This window comes from Triturus cristatus, chromosome 5_1, assembly GCF_964204655.1.
Source record: "Triturus cristatus chromosome 5_1, aTriCri1.1, whole genome shotgun sequence".
In the NCBI taxonomy this organism is placed as follows: domain Eukaryota; kingdom Metazoa; phylum Chordata; class Amphibia; order Caudata; family Salamandridae; genus Triturus; species Triturus cristatus.
This window is the reverse complement of record NC_140587.1, coordinates 106,978,417-107,002,540: the sequence shown is the minus strand read 5'-3', so window position 1 is coordinate 107,002,540 and position 24,124 is coordinate 106,978,417. Positions and strand designations below refer to the sequence as shown.

General features: G+C 44.0%; 1 protein-coding gene across 1 annotated transcript in view; it reads right to left on the bottom strand.

Annotated features, from left to right (window-relative positions):
- Nucleotides 1–24,124, bottom strand: part of LOC146830331 (pentraxin fusion protein-like) — a 337,598-nt gene that overhangs the window by 275,177 nt on the left and 38,297 nt on the right. The window contains exon 2 of the mRNA XM_085604537.1: nucleotides 23,684–23,804. The gene's annotated coding sequence lies outside the window, so the exon portion shown is untranslated. The remainder of the gene's footprint in view (nucleotides 1–23,683; nucleotides 23,805–24,124) is intronic.

The following is a 24,124-nucleotide window of genomic DNA, read 5'->3' as shown; positions in this document are numbered from 1 at the left end:
TAAAATGAAAAACACAACTTTTAAAGTAGTAGGAAAATGTACCATACTATTTTCAAATGTGTTTGCATTTGCTAACCATCACACTTTAAGTTAACAAACTACCCCTTTTCTGCGAGTGCAAGGCTAACAGAACAAAAGCAACACAAATTAAATCTCTGACAACAAATCCTGTGTGCAGACAGACTCATGATGTGATTCTAGGCACAAAACAATATTCCTCACTGATACCACTACATCTTAACTTACAGTGAAGACATACTCCATAATATCTTACAAGTTCAAAACAGTTAAATATCTCCTAAACCACAAAATGTAAAACTCAACTTTAAAAGAAAAATGACATTTCTAATATTTATATCAAAATACACCACATACTTCCCCTCTCAAACTCATAACTCACCTTTAAAATTAATTAGTTGAGAAATAAATGTGGCACTCAAACAGCAGATTACCAGAGCCAGAATCTCAGAGCTGTACACCTCTCTCCTCTCAGCAGAACCAGTAAATGGCAATGTTTCCCTCTCTTTTTTCACACATATACATGTTCATTTCAAATCACAGTCCTTCCCACATTTTATCAAATGGAATCACACATTTCTATTGGTTGCAACTTTCAACCCCTTTTCCAAATCATCCCTTCCCCCAACATTACTTCTGCCTGCTACCATAGCAACAGGTCATGGAACACTGGTGTGAGCAGAGAGGTCAGTAGTTCACCACACAATGTTTCAAATCCAAAGAGCAAGAGTGCTTGACTTTTCAAACCTAACAGCAAATCCAAAGTAATGTTCTGTGGGAACACATTTTTCTGAACCAATACAAAACATGCTTCTAAAAATGTACACATACAGCCTAGTTTTAACTGTAAAATGATTTGAAACAGCCAATGAGTTCTTTTTATTAAAAAAAATATGTATGCCCCCATTTTACAACTGTCTTTCATTTCATATTGCCATTCTACTGAAAGACACCTCCTGACTGCATCCACATCTCCTTTAAAGATGTTCACAGTGTGGATTGTAGGTCACAGCTATGTCTTCTGGAGTGAAAAGTATGCAGAAAAAAGAGGTATGGTGAGAGATCTTGCTTTGCCAAATGTAGACATTAAATGGATTGGTCAAAGAGGGTTAAAGTGGCACCAATTAATGCCTTTGGTGAAAACCTTTCTACATCTCCCACAGCCTAACCTTATTATTGTGCACTGTGGTGGAAATGACCTAGGCACTTTAACTGGGGTAGGTCTGGAAATGCTTGTTAAGGACACCTTTGTGCAATTGATGTCACTTTTTCCACAAACTACCTTTGTATTTTCTAATATATGCCAAAGGCAAAAGTGGAACTGGTCCAACCAACATTGTCCGCAGATTGACAAAGCAAGAAAGCACGTCAATAAGTCTGTTTCTGCTTTCCTCAGAGACTATGGTATGGGTTCTATATACCACAACAACTTGCGTTACAACATGCAAGACATTTATAGAGGAGACGGTGTACATTTCAATGATGAAGGGAACAGAGTCTTCCTTTTGAACTTTAGACTCTGCATCGGTACTTACTTGTAGGTACCGAAAAACACTCAATAAACACAAGGGCTCTTTTTAGAGCCACCTAATATCTAAACACTTAAACATGATTTTTATTTCTATTTTTTTTCAGGTTTTTTTCGGGTGCGCGTAGAGTGCGCGCACCTTGCGATGTTTTTAAAAAAAAGTAAAATCTTTTTTTGGGCCCTTCGTGGTCCTACTGTGGCCCCCTGACAATGGCTTGGGGGTCAAGAACTCCCTACCCTGCCCCCTTTTCATGGTCTCCACCTTTCCTTTTCAGTGCGACAGACAAAATGGCGGCCGACACTTCCTGATTTCTACTGATTCGAATGTTTACTGACATGTAACAACCAATCAGGATTACGCTCACGCACGGCAGGGTGCGCGCACAGAGCTTGCACAGTGCGCGCACGCTGCGCGCGTATAGATATTGATATATTTAAATGCTATTTTCTCAGGAAATACTGAACACATTTACACCAGACCTGTGAAAGGCACTTTCTTGACCTTATGGCTACCTCTCTGCCAAATTTCAAGTATTTCTGTTAAGCCATTCGGGCTGTAGCTGTGTCTAAAGGTCCTATGGAAAAATGCATGGGGAAAACGCGTTTTGGGACCCCCCTTTTTTCTCGGCCCCCGCTTGACGAATCACCCCAAGACTTTCAGGGTAGGAGCTGAGCGGAGTGCCCCATTAGTTTTGAAAATTTTGCGAGGATTCGTCAACCGGCGCCAAAGTTATTCAAAATAGAATTTTGAGATTTCCTATGGAAACACGAACCTAACTATAACTATCTACTGGCGACCGCCAGTAGATAATATATATATATATATGTATATGATCATTAGTAGTTGTTTAATTCTTTATTTGAATATGGAAGTTGAGTTGGATGTCGTCTGAGGGAGATCTGAGTTCTAAATTTTGGGTGCCATTCCGGAGAAGGAGCTATTGTAGTTTTCCTCTTTTTTTAAATTTGTATGGCTTCAGTATAAGGGAGCCAGTGCTTCTTAAAGTTCTATTCTCACCTGATAGGTTGAGTTTCTTGGCAAGGTAAGTTGGTGTGTGGTGATGAAGAGCTCAATGAATCAGGCAAGCAATTTGTAAGTGGATCTTTGCCTCACAGGGTAGCTAGTTCAGTGCCTTGATATCTGGGGTGATGTGATCACTTATTTTTGAGCATGTGATAAGTAGAGCTGCAGAGTTTTAAAGTTGCCTTTAAAGGTGCTATTTTTTTTTTTGATAGACCCACGAGTGTAGCACTACTGTAATCTAGTTTGGAGATCACTAGCACTTGATTTTAATTTCCTTAGTACCTGCAGTTGATAGTTGGAGCCTCAAGTGGTGGACAAAGCGATACAAAAAGGGGTGGTGATGGACGGAGCATCAGAACCAATCAAACACTCACACCCAGTCAACAGATCTGGGTTTGATCCATCACCATTCTTTAGCCCACTCTGCCACCCCAGTTCAGACATGGCCATATGCATATCAGTCTGACCCTGTGCCTCAAGTGGTGGCGCTGATGTGATCCTGCGTAGAGAGGTGATTGTCCAGGATTAGTACTAGCGATTCAGCTGAGGTTATGATGTGTGGGGAACAGTTCAAGACTGTAAGATCAGCAAACCAGTCTTTGATGTTTGGAGTGTGGCTGGATGGAAAGATTAAGAGGAATTCAGTTTTAAGTGTGTTAGGTTTGAGGTGGTTATGTGTCAGCCAGTGTTGAGTTTTGATAGTGTGTTGTTGAAGATACTGATGTCATCTGCAGAGGCGATTTTTAGATAGAGTTATTTATCATCTCCATAGATATTATATGAGATGTTAGAGAGTTGGGAGGACTTCAGTCAGAGGTTCCATGAGCAAGTTGAAAAGGGTGGGGAAGACTGAGGAGCCTTGGGGGATGCCAATCGTGACTGGTGTGTGGATGGATAGAGCTAGGATAAACCTAACTCTTGAAGTTCTGTTGAGTAAGAATGAAAAGAACTATTGTAACACAATACCAGATACCCACCCTGAATTCTAGGGGGAGTTCAATCAATCAATCTGGGAATTATAAAGTGCGCTACTCACCTGTGAGGGTCTCAAGGTGCTGGGGGAGAGGGGTTAGCAGCTCCGTTCAGTCAAAGAACTAGGCCTTTAGAGTCTTCCTGAAGCTGTTTAGAGAACAGGCACGTCTGATGTTGATCGGGAGCTCATTCCAGGTCTTGGTTGCAATGTAGGAGAAGGCTCCTCCACCGTTTCTGCCTCTGTGGGTGCATGGGGTATCGGCTAGGGCAAGGTCTGCAGATCGGAGGTTTCTCTTGGATACATGGAGGGTGATTCTCTTGTTGAGGTATTGGGTTTTGGTGTTGTGGAGGCATTGGTAGGCGTGGGTGAGTATCTTGAAGGTTACTCTCTTTTCAACAGGGAGCCAGTGGAGAGCTTGCAGGTGTTGGGTGATGTGTTCTTGTCGAGGGATGCTGAGGACGAGCCTGGCTGCAGTGTTCTGTATGGTTTGGAATCTGCGGAGCAGAGACTAGTTGATTCCGGCGTACATGGAGTTTCAGTAGTCCTGTCGGCTGGTTATGAGTGTGTGGGTGATGGCCCTTCTTGATTTGAGTGGATCCATTTGAAGGTCTTGCGAAGCATGCGGAGGGTGTTGAAGCAGGTAGAGTTTACGGCGTTGACCTGTCGGGTCATGGAGATGGAGAGGTTGAGTACAATGCTGAGGTTCCAGGCGTGGTCTATGGGGGTGGGAGGGTTTCTGAGGGCAGAGGGCCACCAGGTGTTGTCCCATGCAGTGGGAGAGGGTCCAAGGATGAGGACCTCTGTCTTCTATGAGTAAGTTTCAAGCAGCTGCAGCTCATCGGGATGTGATGTCCTTCATTCCTTCCTGGAAGCTGAGTCTGGTGGTGATGGGGTCTTTGGTTATGGAGAGGATGAGCTGGGTGTGGGTGACTATGTTGAGTTTGTGCTGTCCGACGATGGGGGCTAGGGGGGCCATGTGAATGTTGAAGAGCGTTGGGCTGAGAAACGATCCTTGAGGTACTCTGCAGTTGATCTCTGTGGGGTTGGAGAGCAAGGGTGGCAGTCTGATTCTTTGGGTCCTACCGGTGAGGAGTGCAGCCATCTGAGGGCGGTTCACAGTATGCCGGCATCGTGGAGACTGGCAGAGAGTGTGCGGTGCAAGACGGTGTCAAAGGCGTCAGAGAGGTTGAGACGGATCAGTGCTGTGGTGTGGCCTTGGCTGAGTAGGGTCTGGATGTCACATGTGGTGGCAAGTAGGGTGGTCTCCCTGCTGTGGTTGCTGTGGAATCTGGATTAGGAAGGGTCGAGGATGGAGTTCTCTTCGATGAATTTCAATAGTTGGGCGTTGATGGTTTTCTCGGTGACCTTGGCCACAAAAAGAAGGAGGGAGATGGGTAGTTCTTGAGGTCCAAAGGGTTTGCCAAGGGCTTCTTGAGCAGGGGCTTGACTTCTTCGCATTTCCAGGTGCCGGTTTTGAAGGTGATGTTGATGGTGCATCGTAGTTCTGGTATGATGGCGGTGGTGGCCCTGTAGAAGATGTGTGGAGGACAGGGGTCCATGGGTGCTCCTGAGTGGATTCTTTTCATGGTCAATCCGGTATCTTCGGTGGTGGCTGGGGTCCAGGTGGAGATGGTGGGTCAGCTGGTGTTGCTGGAGGAGGGAGTGGTGTCAGAGTCTGGTGTCTGTTCATTGAAGTCCTGGGAAGGGGTGATGTCTGTGGCCTCATTCAGGGGTTTTGTGAACTGCTGAAGAGTTCCTTCGAGTTGCTGGTGGTGATCTTGTTCTGGATGAAGGTTTGTTTGGTTCATCTGATGAGATGGTGGTATTCTGTCATGGTGTCTTGTATATGGTGCGGTCTTCCGACGTTTTACTGTTTCAACAATTTTTCTTGTGACGTCTTCAGGTGCTTCTGAATTCTTGGGGATCAGCGGTGAACCAGGTGGCCTTTCTGGCACATTATCTGTCGGGTTGCGAGGGGGTGCAAGTTTGTCTGCGCAGTTGAAGATCATCGGTGTAGTTCTTTGGCAGCGAGGTTGTCGTCGGCCGACGTAGGAGGGCATCGTGGTTGAGGGTGGAGTTGTGGTGCTCCATTGTGACCTTGCTCCAGTTCCTTCACGGTGGGCGGGGCACAGGCTTGGGGGCAGTGGGAGGTTTGACATGGAAGTGAACACAGTGGAGGTCCATCCAGAGGAGTTGCGTGGTGTGGCTGTAGTGGATTGTCTTTCCTCCTGCGAAGATGGGGTAGTGGGGGTTTCCTGCCTTGTGGCTGGGCGTGGTGACGAGTTGCTTCAGTACAAGGTTAGCAAGATTGTCCAGGAGGGTGGAGGAGTTGGGGTTGTTGAGATTGTTTAGGTGGACGTTGAGGTCCCCAATGAGTATGTCGTCCATGGAGGTGATGGCCTGGGGTGGTACAAAGTGATGGAAGTGGTGAATGCTGTTCGCGATCCAGGGGGCCTGTAGGCATGGGTGCCATGTAGGGTGGATCTGGGGCTGGTCTGTATCTGGATGTGGAGGTGGAGGTGGTGGACTGGGAGTCGCTCGTGCTCGAGGTCATGAGTCGGAGAGAGCTCTTGTGTGCGATGGCGAGTCCTCCTCCTGGGCAGTTGAGCGGTCTCTCCTCTGGATCGGGTATCCGTCGGGAATGGCGTTGGTGATGGGAGGGGCAGAGGTGGAGTTGGCCCAGGTTTCTCTGAAGAAGGCGATGTCAGATGAGATGGTGGTGAGGAGGTCCCAGATCTCTATGGCATCTCTATGCAGGGAGTGCACTTTGAGGAGGATGCAACTTAGGGCTTCGTAGTTGTTGGCGTTCGGTGTGGGTTCTGCGTTCCTTGAGGTGCCCAGTGTGGTGAAGGTTTGGCGGCAGTGTCAGCAGGAGAACTGGCCGTCGGTGGATTTTGGCAGCTCTTTGTTCCTTCCGGTGCTGAGGGTGAGGAGGGTGGCAGAGTCGTAGCGGTGGGTGGTCGGAGAACCAGGGTCTCGGGCACTGGTCACGGTCGGGCGCAGACAGGCTTGCCTTTGGTGCGGCAGTGACGCACCAGCAGCGGTGGCGTGCCCACTGTGCTTGGCTGCAGTGCGGCCAGACAGCGGCCACCATTAAATAGGGAAGGGGAGGGAAGCTCAGCTGGCAAGTGGGAGCGGGAACGGCCGGGGGAGGGGCCACGGGGGAGCAGCCGAGAGAAAACAGGCACAGAAAAACAAGGGCACAGGCACAAAAAACAAAAGAAGGGCAGAGTCACAGACAACAGGCACATACATTACAAATAAATTACAGTAATGAAAGACAAAAAACTCAAAACAAATGGGCACAAAAAGGCAGACAGGCAACAGAGGAAACAGCAGAAGCAAGGCTCGAGCACCTACTAGACACCGATCAGCGGCAGCGGCACAACAGCAGAGCTGCTGGGGGAGAGAGCAGGTCCCTGACCAGAGGTCAGAGATCTTGCTTGCTCACCCTTGCAGTGGCTGCCATTAAATACGGAAGGGGGAGGGAAACTCAGCTGGGAGACGGGAGCCGGACCTGCCGAGGGGAGGGGCCGCAGGGGAGTAGCGGTGAGAAAACAGGCACGGAAAAACAACGGCACAGGTGCAAAATACAAAAGAAGGGCAGAGTCACTGATAACAGGCACATAAATTACAAATAAATTACAATAAAGACAGACGAAAGACCCAAGACAAAACAGGCACAACAAGGCAGACAGGCAACAGTGGAAACAGCAGAAGCAAGGCTTGAACACCTACCAGACACTTATCAGCAGCAGACACTTTCCCTTCTGTAATACTGATAGCACTGGCATACAGACACCTAACTCCATGCCATATTATGGACACAAGTGCAGAAGACCTTTGAAGGCTCATTGAAAGTGTGCCACAAAGAGGTGGTAATGTCAATGCAACTAATAAAGGCAGTGCTCAGGAGTGCAGAAAGGGGGGTCCAATGGACCTACATGCAAGGGGTCTCTCTCCCCTCTTTAAAGTGTAGGTAGCTTGCCGCCTGCACTGTTAAACATGGAGCAGTTCTGAAGCAGCCACTCTATATTTCACTTCAATGCACTGCCCTGAGGACAGTGTATGTTCATGTCTGCACCCGGCACATCTTTTGAAAGACAAATGTGTGCCCTATTCAGAATACGGGCCCTGATCTTTTTTTAATGCTGTATATATTAAAGGATATTTAAATCCCTAATTTTCAACAATATTTAGGCCTTCGAGAAAATTTGTGGTGGGCATAACTGGGGTAATCATCTGTAGCGTAATTAATTGTAATAACCTCATCATTCCTTAAAATTATGCATAATGGAAAGTGAAGTGTGATCCAGCATTGAGTGCAAAATGCAGCCTCACATCCAACAATGACAGGGGATGCATTTTCTGCTAAGAAATTAGCACTAAATCCAACAAGACACAGACATCAGTAGCCAGGATCCTCTCACTTTCACTTAGTTCTTTGTTCCTGTACTCTTGAGATATGATTTTTGCCCCAAATAACTCTTAATTACTCAAGTTGGAGTAGTAGCATTATTTCAGTAAGAGTAATGCATAATTAATGAAAACACTCCAATTACTCTAGCGTAATTAGAATGTTGGCCCGTTTAAGAGAAAATCGCTAAAATGCAAGTCTTTGCTAAGCTTTTGAAATGTGTTCTTTAACAGCATTTAAACTGGAATGAAAAAAGCATCTTTGGAATAACTAGCCAACACTATATGTGGTCAAAGATATTGGGGAACATATGCTATATTATGTCTGATCTGGTCTGTTTGCTAATGGACCGGCAATTATAGATATACATCTGTGAGTAGATACACCAGTATCTTTTGGCCACAAGACTATTTCTTCCATACTAAAGATAGTTAAATTATATGTTCCATTTTGTGCAATTTCAGTCAAAATTATATTAGTAGCGTTCCCTTCCCATTCCCAACCTGGAAAATGTGTCAGATCAATGACACAATTGATGTAGAATGTAGAATGTAGAAAATATATCTTTTCTGGAAATCATGAATGCCTTAAACTGTGAATCAGTATTTATATTTTCCAAAAAATAGCACAAATGATGGATTCGCATTTTGCATAATTTGTTTCTGTAATTTCAAGCACATAAGTGAAAGCAATTAATAGAATTTTCCACATCTTTAAAAATAATCCTATTGTTCTCCTGGAGAATAATAATGTGTTAGCAGTTCCTGAACCACAAGAAATGGCATTCTCATCAGGGATGAAAATATAATCAACTTTAGAAAAGGTATCTGTCATGGAACATACAGCAAGCAAGAAGCCTTTTCTAGCACTGACTGACTGGAGGGAGTCATTTTTGTATAGCACAATTTCTTGTAGCAGTATCATTTCACTTGATGTTGCAGCATAAGGTTCACTTGTTGAAAATGGCAATTGTATTACATCATTTCAGTCATCATTTGATGTTGTTGACACTTGGGGGCCAATTACAATCTCGATTGGAAAGCCCTCCGTACGATTTTGATACGGAGGGATTTACTAGCGAATCGCGCTGTGTGTGTCCGACCGAACGAGTACGATGCAGCCGTATGCTGACCGACTCTGTTCGCTCAGACTCCCATTGAACTCCATGGGAGCCTATGTACCGAAGCGTACACCGGCTCTATAGCAATAAAGGGAGTTGGGGAAAAGCATACACCCTGTGGCGGGCACCCCATGTTGCCTGCCACACAGTTCATGCTTTGATCAGGGAGACCCATGCGCACACCCTTTCGACTGATTTGGAGGGCTCCGGGTGAAGGGGGACCTGCTACGGCCCCCTGAAGCCGATTCTGACTGCCGTTTCGTCTCGATGACACCGAGCCAATACAGCTGTCCGAATTGTGCCGCATACTCGCTTGTTCCAAATCCAGATCCATTGCGTGGCACGATTCAGCTCCGAATGAGTCAGAAAAGACAGGATCGATTCGGAAACGATTCGGTCGATGCGGAAGAGATCTTCGTATCGTACTTGGTTGTTCGGAACGGGGGATGACTCGGTTGGAAACTCTGAATCGGATTTGCTCGTTCCAGAACCCATCTAGAGGCCTTCCTAGTGAGATCGTAATTGGCCCCTTACTGTCTAACTGCCTTTGCATGTTATGTGTGGATTTGAGAGTATAATTTGATATAACACATATAGCGATGTATCTTATCAAACAGCAACAATCACGAGTTTTTAATTAGGAAATAGTCTAATTAAATAGCAGATTTTTGCAATGAATACATGGAAATATTTATTTGCATCTTTCTTTATTGATTTGAGCATATACAGTACATAGCATGGTGTGTTTATATAATTTACAGAATGAGACAAATGGTTGTATAGTTGGTGAAGTGAAGAGCTATTTTCTTCTTTTGGTTTTAACTTAAAGAGAGGTGGCTCTTTTTTGTCACAGAACACCTCATAGACTACAGCATGATGCCTACACACAAATAAAATTGAACCTTGTCAGTTACTTGGTGTTCCACTAGCGATTTGAATGATGCAATAAAGAAAAGACAGAAATTTGAACAAAAGGCCATGCCTCCTTGATTCTCACCTTGGAAGGTTGAGCACATCTACCAGTCTCTTGATGGAATGGCAATTTCACTTACCGTGTATACAGCTCCCATATGCCACCTACTTCTCTAAATAAGGGTAGGGGGCAGATTGTAGATAACTCTCTGTGCCTTATCGAATAAGATAGGTATTTCTATGCACACTAAACATAGGTTTTCATAGCAAAGGTATCCCTTGGAAATATTGTTGTCTGCACCTTGTCTCTGAACCTAGCACCATATGAGATTTTTTCAGAAAAGGAAATCTGTCTAGCTAGAGTCTACCCAGAATGTGAGAAGAACATTGTATTTGTTTTTAAAGATCATAGTTTAACATACTGTGCTTTTTGTCACACCAGCTCTTTCTAACCTCATGTTTTTTAAAGGCAACATGCCAAAATACTATTCCTACTCTGTCTGAGATGCATGTTTGTTGTCTGCTATCTGTCCTAACCTTTCTCTACCACAAAATGCAATGTCATTGTGTCTTATATCCATTTAGGCTATGGTGTAAATGGCTATTGTTGGATACTAGTGGCATCGATCACGGCGCTGAGTTGCTGGTCAGTTAAGACAACATGAAGAAAACTCCTCTGGTTAATTAACGGTTAATTAACACCTCTAATATCTGAGGATTCCCAGCATATGGTTTGCATAGAATGTTGGGATAGACAAATTGACTGACATCACTGATGACACCATCCGGTGACTGTGAGTGTTTTTAAAAAGTATATGAGTGTTACATATATATACCAAGGTGTATTGGTGAATCAGTAGGTGTATGATTGCCTGTATGGATTATTCAGTGGGTGTGTGACTGACTGTATAAGTGAGTGATTAGGTGTTTCAGTGAATGTATGGGAGAGTGACTGGTTGTGTGAATGTCTGTATCTGATTGTCAGTTGGTGCCTAAGTGGCTGCATGGGTATGTGAGTGGGTACATGAGTGGCTCTATTGGTGCGTAATTGGTTGTCTGAGCACCTGTATGGTTATCTGAGTGTCTATGTGGGTGAGTGAGGGGGTATGTGACTGTATGTATGGATGAGTTAGTGGGTGAGTCAGTATCTGTATGGGTTAGTGTGTTGATGTGTGAGGGGCTGCATAGGTAAGTGAATGTGTGTATGACTGTGTGGGTGAGCAAGTGGATCTGTCAGTGATATACAGGTGAATAACTGTGTATGTGAAAGGCAGTACATGTGAGTGATGGGATATATGAGTGACTGTATGGGTGAATGAGTGAATGTGAGAATGGCTGTGTGGGTGAATGTGTGGTTGTGTCAGTGACTGTTTAGGTGTTAGTATCTGTATGAGTAAGTGAATGGGTGTGTGTGTGTCTGTGTGGATGAGTAAGTGGCTGTGAGATTGACTGCATGGGTGAGTGACTAGGTGTGTGAGTAGCTTTATGGGTGTGAGTGGATGTATGGGTGTATGAGTGGATATGTCAATGGATGTATTTGTCGTTGACTGCGTGTATGAGTGGTTGTATGGGTAAAAGAGTGAATGTGTTTGTAGATCTTTGAATCCGTGAGTGTGTGTGCAAGCACTAGTATTGGTATGTGAATGGGTTTGTGAATGGTTGTGTGGGGGTGGATGTATGACAGGCTCTATCGGGGTATGAGTGGGTGCTTTAGTGATTCAATTGTTTTTTTTTAGTTTTATATAGCGCAAACAAGACCTGAGAAATTGGGTATCAGAGCGCTTTACATGAGCACCAGTTTCCTTACAGATGGACACAATCATTTTTGTTAGGCACGGGGAGATTAAGTGATTTGCCCAGAATCACAGGATGTTGAGCGTTAGTGACGATACTAGAACCCGGTTACCCAGCTCCGAAGTTGACTGCTCTAGCCATAAGCATACATCCTCTCCATGGATGATGTCATCAGCGATGTCAGTTGAGATGCCTTCAGTGATGTCATCAGTGATGCCACTGACCATGTCATGGGTGATGTAATATCTGAGGTCACAAGCAGTGCATTGCGAGGGGGTGTTGTTATAGTTAGCTCAGCTAACTGTAACTGCTGGATTTCACTGGTTTCGTACGAGTGAAACCTGATCCTAACTATAGCGTCTCTGTAATCTTAGGTTTTTTCAGTGAATATATATATATGCTACCACATGCAAACAATAAAGGAAAATCTTGCGTTGTTTCTTTTAGCTACTTTATTCTTTCATTTGGTGATTGAATAAACACAACAATACAGCCAACACGTGTTTCATGCACATTTATGCTTCTTCAGGGCTATTCAGTTACTTTACTTGTTATTTCATCATCGGTCTTCTCTCATCAGTCTTATTCAATCAAGTATCTCTGTGTTCTCAATACTGTCTGAAGTGAAATCACTTAATTCAACTTGTTCAAATATCCATTACGGCACATCACAGGGAATTTTAAGTAGTAATCATGAGTTCCCCTTGATACGGGTCGTAGTTCCTCTCTGTGCTAATGCTTTCATTTCCGGTTCAAAAGGGCATCATATATATATATCATATATATATATATATCTATCTATGCGGTCTGCTCCTATCCTGAAAATTTCACAGTGATTCGTCAAGCAGGGGGCGAGAGAAAAGAGGGGTCCCAAAACGCGTTTTCCCCATGCATTTTCCCATAGAACCTGTTGACGCAGCTACAGCCCGAATTGCTGAACGGAATTACACCAAATTTGGCAAAGATGTAGTCCTCAGTTCAGACTCATGCCTTTTGCTTTAATGGTGTAAATCGGTTCAGTAGTTCCTGAGAAAATTAGAGTTAAAAAGATAGATATATCTGGGCGGAGCCTAACCACACATCTCAACGTGAGATCTGATTGGCTGTCAGTACTTCATCCAAGAAGTGTTGGCAGCCATCTTGGTACCAATATACATGATAGCACCTCATTAAAAAGCATTGCAGTTAATAGAAGGTTTTAAGACTTTAGTTACATTATAAATCATTTGTTGATGGTACCATACTCATTTTAGGAATTGTGGTGTGTTCTAAGGTGATTTTACCATGTGAAAAAGCCTTCTGCTGTGATATCATGAATCATGTTTGAGAGAAAACTATTTTCTCATGCTTTTCCCACAGAGGTTTGGAAGGTGATCTATAAGCTAAACTGAGAGCATATTTTCTGTAAATTCACATTATCTTTCTCAGTCATGTGAGAATGAAGTCTGAAATTCTCAGTAAAACATGTACATCCAGCAAGGGCAGAGACTGTCAGTTGATTCCTTTGTGTTCTACTGCAGCTTCCCAGAGTATTCTAAAGAACAACTAGAGCGCTAACAGTCCTACTAATGACAAACGTATTGCACACCTGAAGCCATCTTGATTGGAATAAAGTGGTAAAACATTTAATTTAAAAAGGAACAAAATGAGGGGGTTCATTTTGCTATAGAAAGTATGATTAGTGCTGCAGAAAGACAAATTAGGGCACATTTTGAGTGACTTCTCAAATCCTCTTCTATTTCATTAAAAAATTCTGACATGCAGACTGTAACATGCACTTTCAATACCAGCAGCAGACTTCCCTGGTGAGCAGTAGTTTTACTACAGTGATCTAATAAGCAGCTAGAGTGCTAACATTCTGAATTTATGGCAAATGTGTGACACATCTGAATGCCTTCTTGATGGAATCAAAGTAAAACACTCAAAGTATTTCCTACTGAGGAGACTGTAGTAAATGAGGAAATTAGGAAACTTCATAACAAATAAGTCTCCCAAAATGGCCACCTGAGATAAAAGAGCCCAAATGTAGCCCAAATATCACCCAGATGTAGCCCAAGTATAACCCAATGACAGAATGTCCCAGAGTGTTCTAACGAACAACTAGAGCGCTAACAGTCTTACTTATGTATGGTACACCTGAAGCCATCTTGACTGGAATAAAGTGGTAACACTTAAAACATTTAATTTACAAAGGAACAAAATGAGGGGGTTCATTTTGCCGTAGAAATTATGATTAGTGCTTCAGAAAGAAAAATTAGGGCACATTTTGACTTCTCAAATCCTCTTCTATTTCATAAACAAATTCTGACATGCAGACTGACACATGCACTTTGAATACCAGCAGCAGACTTCCCTGGTGAGCAGTAACTTTACTACAATGATCTAATGATCAACTAGAGTGCTAACATTCAGAATTTATGTCAAATGTGTGACACATCTGAATGCCTTCTTGATGGAACCAAAGTAAAAAACTGAAAGTATTTCCTACTAAGGTAACTGCAGTAAATGAGGAAATTAGGAAACTTCATAACAAATAAATCTCCCAAGATGGCCACCAGAGACAAAAGAGCCCAAATGTAGCCCAAATATCACCCAGATGTAGCCCAAGTAAAGCCCAATGACAGAATGTCCCAGAGTGTTCTTAAGAACATCTAGAGTGCTTACTGTCTTACTTATGACAAAAGTATGGCACACCTGAAGCCATCTTGATTGGAATAAACTGGTAACACTTAAAACATTTAATTTAAAAAGGAACACAATGGGGGGTTCATTTTGCCATAGAAATTATGATTAGTGATGAAGAAAGAAAATTAGGGAACATATTTAGTTACTTCTCAAATCTTCTTATATTTCATTAAAAAATTCTGATATGCAGACTGAAAAATGCACTTTTAATACCAGCAGCAGACATCCGTGGCGAGCAGTTGCTTTACTACAGTGATCTAATGAGCAACTAGAGTACTAACATTCAGAATTTATGGAAAAATGTGTGACATATCTGAATACCTTCTTGATGGAATCAAAGTAAAAAAATGAAGCATTTCCTTCTGAGGAGACTGCAGTAAATGAGAAAATTAGGAAACTTCATAACAAATAAATCTCCCAAAATAGCCACCAGAGACAAAAGAGCCCAAATGCAGCACAAATATCACCCAGATGTAGCCCAGATGTAGCCCAATGACAGAAGTGTGCAAAACACTTATTGTTTGTGTATTTGCAGTTTTATATAGTGCACACTTGTCAGGTATTGGAGTGCTTTACATGAGCATTGGTTACATCACACAAGATCAAATTCATTTTGGTTGTAGACATGGGGAGATTAAGTGATTTGACCAAAATCACAGAATGTTGAGCTGAAGCAGAAACTCCAACCTGGTTCCCCAGTTGCAAACTCTGCAGCTCTGGAAGTAACACCACATCCTCTTCCCTAAGTGCAACATTTAATCAAGTGGTCAACTGGATAAAAAAACATAAAGATTACAAATAATTTAAAAGTTCTATGTCGCTATGTGAACACTCAGAAAATATGTCCTCATTTTAGTTTTTTAGAGCACTAACCATAATTTTGATGCAAATAAGACCCTCTCATATATGTAATTTCTAAAGGAAATTCTCTAGGTATTACAGTTTTGATTACATCAAGATGATGTCAGGCGTTCCACACTTTTGTAATAAATATAGAATGTTAGCAATCTAGTTGTTCATTGGGATACTGTTGAGAGGCAGAGGCCAGGGGCATGGACTTTGAAAATTGAAGGCAGGTAGGAGAGTGCAGAGGCAAAAATTTGACCACACTGGGCAGACAGGAAGGGCAGCGGCAGCACAACAGACTATGGAGGGCAGTGGAAAGGGGGGCAGGGGCAACAAACCAACAATACAGGACTGGCAAGAGAGGCTGTGGCAATATAATAGACCATTGTGGGCAGAAGGAAGAGGCAGTGGTAGTACAACCATACATGTCAACAGACCCGTTTCAGCCATGAAACGTCCAATGTTTTTAATCTGTCTCCTGTCTACAATCTCCTCTTTTTCAATGTAACTTAAAGGGGAAAATCAATACCCCAGTTTTTTTTCAAAATCTGACTCTTACCAAGTTCAAAATGTTCGCAAGTATGGTACATTGGATCATGGTAGGCAGGAGGAATTGGGGTAGGGATATGGGCTCGGATAACAGAGGACAGGAGGGACACGGAGAGGTGCACCAAACTGATCCTACAAGGCAGGCATCAGGGTTTGCAGCAGCACAATACACCACACAGGGCATGCGGGACGGGAGTTCAGCACAACAATCCATAGAAAGCAATAGGGAGGGGACAGAGAGACAACAGAGAACAGAGGGGAAAGAGGTAATTGTAGCGAGCTGACCATAATGGACAGACAGGAGAGAAAGCTGCAGCATAACACACCATAAAGGGCAGGAGGGAAGGATCAGGGGCATTACAATGGAACAGACAAGCCAGGAGGGAGAGAATAGGGGTCTGCAAATGGAAACAGAGGGCTGGGGGCAAGGGGGCAGGGCAGGAGCAGCAAGATGACCATGGAGGTCAGGCAGGATGGGCACTAGAAACAAGACACACCATGGAGAGCAACAGTGAGACTATGATGGCATACACACAGACCATGGAGGGAAGGTGGGAGGGGGTCAGGGGCAGCTAGCTGACCACACAGGGAAGGTGGGAGGGGCCATGGCAGCACAGAAGAGCATGCAAGGCAAGCGGGAGGGTTAGTGGCAGCACAATGGCTATGATGGGCAAGAAGGAGGGTGCAGGGGCATGCAATGAGGACCATGGAGGATAGAAGGGAGGGCCAGGACCTGGGCACAGACAAGAGAGTTCAGGGGAAGGGGCCTCACAACAGACCGCGTAGGGCAGGCAGGAGGAGCAGTTGCAGCACAGCAGACCAGGGAGGGCAGAAGGGTGTGGCAGTAAAATGGACCATGGAGGACAGGAGGAAGGGGATAGGGGCATGGCATGTGGACAGGCAGGGTGGAGGTGGCAGGGACAGGTTACAGTCATCTGCCAATGCTAGGCAGGTGGGAGGGGAGTGGCAGCTCAACAGAACACTCAGAGTAGATAGGAGTGGCAGGTCCATGGAACATGGTGGGCAAAATGGATGGAGCAGGGGCATGCACAAAGACATCAGAGAGCAGGGGGAAGGAGAATAGGGGCAGCAAGCTAAGCACAGAGGCTAAGCAGGAGGTCAATGATGGGCCATAGAATTGGGCAATGGAGGACAGGAGTAGTAGACTGGTCCATCATGCTAAGTGGAGGGCAGTGGCAGCACATCAGACCACGCATGGCAGGAGGGAGGAGGCTAGTCCATGGATTCAGACAACAGAGGATAGGAAGGAGGTGGATGGGGCAGCAAGCTAACTGTTCAGAGAAGGTGGGTATTAGGAACTTTATTGTGTGTCTGTGCAAACTACTTAAAATATGAACAAGTATGCAGCATAATCTCACTTTTATTCAGGAAGAAGAGGACGTTTGTGACTGTGACTCCGGGCTCACTTGGCAGAAACACCCCCTGACCCTCCACCCCCATCGCAAAATGTAATGCCCGTGAAAAGGGTAGGTGGATGCAATGTTATATAGAACATAGTCCTGAGAGCATGATTGAAAATGAAAACTAGATATAGTATATGGTATAAACTATGCACCAAAAAGTGTGATATAAGATGAACCGGGGCGTCAAATATAATATGCAATACATTGTGCGCAATGACAGATTCATTGGAGAGCGCAAGATAGCACAGGCAGTAGCGCGTGCTATGCGATATGCACCTTGGAGTGTAATATGCACAGGGCAGTGTTGTGTAACCTAACTAGTCTCTAAAGTTGTAATATAAAATGAGTGCTGGGGAGTGTAACGTTGCATATGCACTGTGACAAAGATATGTATCCCAGATTGTAATATGTATGGCATAGCGCTGTGCGTTATAACATAGGCATCGAGGAAGGCACGTTAGATGGGGCAATGTAACCTGTGCGAAGGCAAGTGTGGCATGACATATTCACGGGATGGTGTTACAGTGCACATGGGCTAGAGAGTGTCATAGCATACGTACTAGCTGGTGGAATACAACACAGAGGTGTGTGGCTCTCGGCGGGCACTGGTGGGTGTAACACAGCATTGGGCTCAGCCAGGAGCACGCTGTGACTCTCAAGTGAGGTTCCTCTCCTTTCCAGAGAGTAAAATAAAAAGTATTACACATCCGGCGGTGGATGTGTGTTTTATTAACCGTGAGGGGGGTTTCTTGCATAGTTTGGTCACATTTTTGTCGAACCCCCATTGAATGGCTTGGTGTGCATGTGTATTAAATGTGCCTGTCAATAGCTACCCATGTTTGTATAAATAAACGACAAGGGTGTCTACTTGGAGAGTACCCACCGGCGGGGGTGCCGGGATTAGGCACGGTAGGGAGTCAGACACGTCAGAGCTTCACTAGCGGTGTAAATACATTCCACGTGGATTCATTGTATGCATAGTCACCTTTTAATGAATATCACGCAAATCGTCATGGTGATAGGTACATACGGTTTGTCCAGCATGTCCTAGGTGTTTCTAGAAATATATATATTTTTAAAATATTAAAAAACAAAGGCCGGCCCCGGGGGATGGGGTCCCCAGGGCCATAAGTGGCCTGAGGAGAGGGGCAACGCAGCCCCCCTGCTAAAGAATTTTTTTAAAAAAAAGCCCATGACCCGGGGGTTGGTGTCCCCGCGGCCGATTAAGGCCTTGGGAGGGGGGCCGCGCGGCCCCCTTCCAAATTTATTTTTTTCACCAAAAGAAATTAGGGTGCAGGCCCTGGGGGATGGGGTCCCCAGGGCGAATAAATTAGAAAAAGAAGGGGGGCCACACAGCCCTCCTTTTAAAAAAAATAAAATAAATAAAAGACCGGCATCGCGCAGGAGGCCACGCCCCCTCCTTGTAGCACTCTGGCCAGTTGTAAGTTTGGGAATTAATTCCCCTTCAATACTGAGGGTCCCTGAGGGCCAACTAGCTCAACAGGTATCTCCAGTATGCGCCAGGGAACTGCGTTGCAGACAGGTGTTCTGAGGCCACGTTCCTTTTTACACCTCTATGCAACGCAGCTCTGTGGTGCTTACTGAAGGTACCTAGTGGGCTAGTTTGACCCTAGGGACCCTTAGGATTCAAGGGGACTTAGTCTCTCAACTTAGAACGGCCATAGGGTGCGTTTACACAGTGGTGAAGGGAGGGGACGGGGCCTGAGGTGACGTGTGCAAACACGCCCTGTGGCGCATTTTAAGTTTGAGATATCATGAGTGATGTCATGAGTGATGTCACTGACCATGTCATGAGTGATGTAATATGTGACGTCATCAGCAGTGCATTGCGGGCGTGTGAGTTATAGTTAGCTGAACAAACTATAACGGGGGAATTTCAATGGTTTTTATGAGTGAAAAGTCCAGCTAACTATAACGCCCCTGAAACCTATTGGTTTTTTCAGTGAATTTTTAAGGTTTTTTAAATGCTAATCCCTAACTATAACGTGCCTGAAACCTATGGTTTTTTCAGTGAATATATATATATTCACTGAAAAAACCATAGGTTTCACACATGTTATAGTTAGCGGAAATTTTACTGATAAAAAACCAATGAAATTGCCCCGTTATAGTTAGTGCTGGCAACTATAACTCACGCGACCGCAATCCTCTGCTGATGCTAATACTGTATTTAGACACTTATTTGCCCATGTCTTCTTCCATACATTTTTAGCTATACATATATTACAAATATTTTTTTTTATAAAGACACATATGTCATCAGCAGAAGATTGCGGTCGCGTGAGTTATAGTTGCCAGCACTAACTATAACGGGGCAATTTCATTGGTTTTTTATCAGTAAAATTTCCGCTAACTATAACATGTGTGAAACCTATGGTTTTTTCAGTGAATTTGCAAGGTTTTTTAAATGCTAATTCCTAACTATAACGTGTGTGAAACCTATGGTTTTTTCAGTGAATTTGTACGGTTTTTTAAATGCTAAGTTACTTTACGCCATTCGAGGCGTGCGCGCCCACTTAACGCAGTTCGTTCCGTGCACGGTTTTTATCAACTTTAATAAGCACTGTACATTTGGTGGCCTTCGGCCACCAAAAGCACAGGGGGTGGGGTCAATGTGGATAGTGTTTTTTTTTTTCGATTTTAGAATTTCAGGTTGCCAAAATTTAGGTTTTTTTCAGCTTTAATAAGCCCTGCACATTTGGTGGCCTGAGGCCACCAAAAACACAGGGGGTGGGGTAAGTGTGGATAGTGTTTTTTTTTTTTTTTTTTTTTTACCGTACGCGTACGGTAACCGTACGGTAAGCGTACTCGGCGAAATTGCCGAAAAAAAAATTAAACCGTTTTTGATCTTGGGGGATGTTTGGGGACTCCCTAAACATGATTGTGTGGGAGGGAGTTGTCAAAACAGCCCCGTATCATGTTTTTGGGCATCATGTTTGATAAATAACACTCAGTGCGAGATACAAAATGGCGGACGCCGCTTCCTGGTTTCGGCCGATTCGAATGTTTACTAAGATCTAAGAGCCAATCAGAATCGCGCTTGCGCACGCCACCGTACGCGTACGGTAAGCGTACGGTAAGCGTACCGTAAGCGGGCTCAGATATATATATTGATTTAAAGGCTATTTTCTCAGAATCTACTGAACAGATTTACACCAAACCTACAAATGCACTTCCTTGACCTAGGGACTACCTCTCTGCCAAATTTCTAGTAATTCTGTTCAGCCGTTCGGGCTGTAGCTCTGTCTAAAGGTCCTATGGAAAAATGCATGGGAAAAACGCGTTTTGGGACCCCCCTTTTATCTCAGCCCCCGCTTGACGAATCCCCCCGAGACTTTCAGGGTAGGAGCGGAGCGGAGCGCCCCACCTATTTTGAGAAATTTGCGAGGATTCATCGACCGGCGCCAAAATTATTCAAAATAGAATGTTGCGGATTTCCTATGGAAAAGGGGTCCTAACTATAACTACCTACTGGCGACCGCCAGTAGGTAATATATATATATATATATTCACTGAAAAAACCATAGGTTTCACACATGTTATAGTTAGCTGGACATTTTACTGATAAAAAACCAATGAAATTCCCCCGTTATAGTTAGTGGAGGCAACTATAACTCACGCGACCGCAATCCTCTGCTGATGACATATGTGTCTTTATGAAAAAAAAATATTTGTAATATATGTATAGCTAAAATTTAATGGAAGAAGACATGGGCAAATAAGTGTCTAAATACAGTATTAGCATCAGCAGAGGATTGCGGTCGCGTGAGTTATAGTTGCCTCCACTAACTATAACGGGGGAATTTCATTGGTTTTTTATCAGTAAAATGTCCAGCTAACTATAACATGTGTGAAACCTATGGTTTTTTCAGTGAATTTGCAAGGTTTTTAAAATGCTAATTCCTAAGTATAACGTGTGTGAAACCTATGTTTTTTTCAGTGAATTTGTACGGTTTTTTAAATGCTAAGTTACTTTACGCCATTCGTGGCGTGCGCGCCCACTTAACGCAGTTCGTTCCGTGCGCTTCGCGCACCGTGCGCGCACAGTGAGCACGCGCCGCACCGCGCGCCCACTTTACGCAGTTAGTGCCGTGCACGCACGGTGGGCTACGCGCACCGCGTGCCCACGTTACGCTGGATGGGCCATGTACGCACGATGCGCTTCGCGCACCGTGCGCACATGGAGGACATATTATGCGCTTGTTTGTGAAAGGTAATCTTTTAGATTTTACTTGAAATTTTTACTGTACGCGTACGGTAAGCATAATCAGCGATTTTTCAAAAAAAATTAAAATTGAATTTTTGCCCTTGGGGGTTCTTTGGGAACACCTTCATCAAGGCTAGGTGGTTAGGAGCTGTCTAAACAGCCCCTTTACATGTTTTTTGCCTTTGTTTTTCCTCCCCCCCCCCTCAGAGTGTGAGATAGAAAATGGCGGCCGCCGCTTCCTGGTTTCGACCGATTTGAATGTTTACTAAGATCTAACAGCCAATCAGAATCGCGCTCGCGCACGGCACCGTACGCGTACGGTAAGCTTACCGTAAGCGCACGGTAAGCGCACCGTAAGCTGCCACAGATATGTATATTGATTTAAATGCTATTTTCTCAGATCTACTGAACAGATTTACACCAAACCTACAAAAGGCACTTCCTTGACCTGTAGACTACCTCTCTGCCAAATTTCAAGTAACTCTGTTCAGCCGTTCGGGCTGTAGCTGTGTCTAAAGGTCCTATGGAAAAATGCATGGGAAAAACGCGTTTTGGGACCCCCCTTTTTTCTCAGCCCCCGCTTGACGAATCCCCCCGAGACTTTCAGGGTAGGAGCGGAGCGTAGCGCCCCACCTATTTTGAAAATTTCGCGAGGATTCGCCGACCGGCGCCAAAGTTATTCCAAATAGAATGTTGCGGATTTCCTATGGAAACAGGGTCCTAACTATAACTACCTAGTGGCGACCGCCAGTAGGTAATATATATATATATATATATTCACTTAAAAAACCATAGGTTTCACACATGTTATAGTAAGCTGGATATTTCACTCGTAAAAAACCAATGAAATTCCCCCGTTATAGTTAGTGCAGGCAACTATAACTCACGCGACCGCAATCCTCTGCTGATGACGTCAGATATTACATCACTGTATTTAGACACTTATTTACCCATGTTTTCTTCAATTAATCTTTAGCTATACATATATTACAAATATTTATTTTTCATAAAGACACATATGTCATCAGTGATGTAATATCTGATGTCATCAGCAGAGGATTGCGGTTGCGTGAGTTATAGTTGCCTGCACTAACTATAACGGGGGAATTTCATTGGTTTTTTACGAGTGAAATGTCCAGCTAACTATAACATGTGTGAAACCTATGGTTTTTTAAGTGAATTTGCAATGTTTTTTAAATGCTAATTCGTAACCATAACATGTGTGAAACTTATGGTTTTTTCAGTGAGTTTGTACGTTTTTTTAAATGCTAAGTTATGTATTTATAATTTTTTTTTTTTTCAGGTTTTTCACCGTGCGCACACCGTGCGCGCGCTGTGGGCGCTCGGTGCGCTTTGCGCACCGAGCAACCACGGTTCGCCGTGCGCGCACCTCGCGATATAAAAAAAAAAAAAAATGTTTTTTTTCGCCCTTGGGGGTCTATTTGTAACCCCCTGACCAAGGCTAGGGGGTCAGGAACTGTCCACTCTGCCCCCTTTTCACGTTCTCCACCTTTTTTTTTCACCCCCTCAGACTGCGAGACACAAAATGGCGGCCGACACTTCCTGGTTTCGACCGATTCGAATGTTTACCGACATCTAACAACCAATCAGAATTGCGCTCGCGCACGGCAGGGTGCGCGCATATAGATATTGATATGCTTTTAAATGCTATTTTCTCAGGAAATACTGAACTGATTTACACCAGACCTGCCAAAGGCACTTCCTTGAACTTATGGCTACCTCTCTGCCAAATTTCACGTAATTCTGTTCAGCCGTTCGGGCTGTAGCTGCGACTAAAGGTCCTATGGAAAAATGCATGGGGAAAACGCGTTTTGGGACCCCCCCCCTTTTTCTCGGCCCCCGCTTGACGAATCACCCCGAGACTTTCAGGGTAGGAGCTGAACGGAGCGCCCCATTAGTTTTGAAAATTTTGCGATGATTCGGCAACCGGCGCCAAAGTTATTCAAAATAGAATTTTGAGATTTCCTATGGAAACTAGGTTGTAACTATAACTATCTACTGGCGGCCGCCAGTAGATAATATATATGAGATGCCCTTTTGAACCGGAAATGAAAACATTAGCACAGAGTTATATATGTATATATAGAGTGCTAGATTAAGATAGAGAGAGTATGAGACTTAGAGAGAGAAAGATATTGACTCACCTGCAACACACATCAAGACGCTTGCAAGGGTGAGGTAGCAAAAGCTGCTATTTAGTGCTCTGCATACAATTAGTTCCAGTCTGTTCTTCTGTTCTGAGATCCTATCCACAGTGAACTGCATCTGTAAACACACAGGCACACACTATTGTCATCTAATACCCTGGATTCGCCCACAGGCTACATACAGTGCCAAGGCAATCTCTTACTGACGGGTGGCACACCTCTGTGAAATGTATTGCATGCTGGTATTTTGGTCAAACAAATTAAACACACATTGTTAAGCATAAGAAAGCATTCTTGAAGGGTGCCAAAGCAAAAACTGTATATGAATGTTCCGTTGTATATAATGAAGCCAACCAACTACTAACCCAAATACTCTTTTTCTGTTTAAAAATATGTTTATATTTACTACGTTTGAGACATTCTAGACTTGTGTATGCC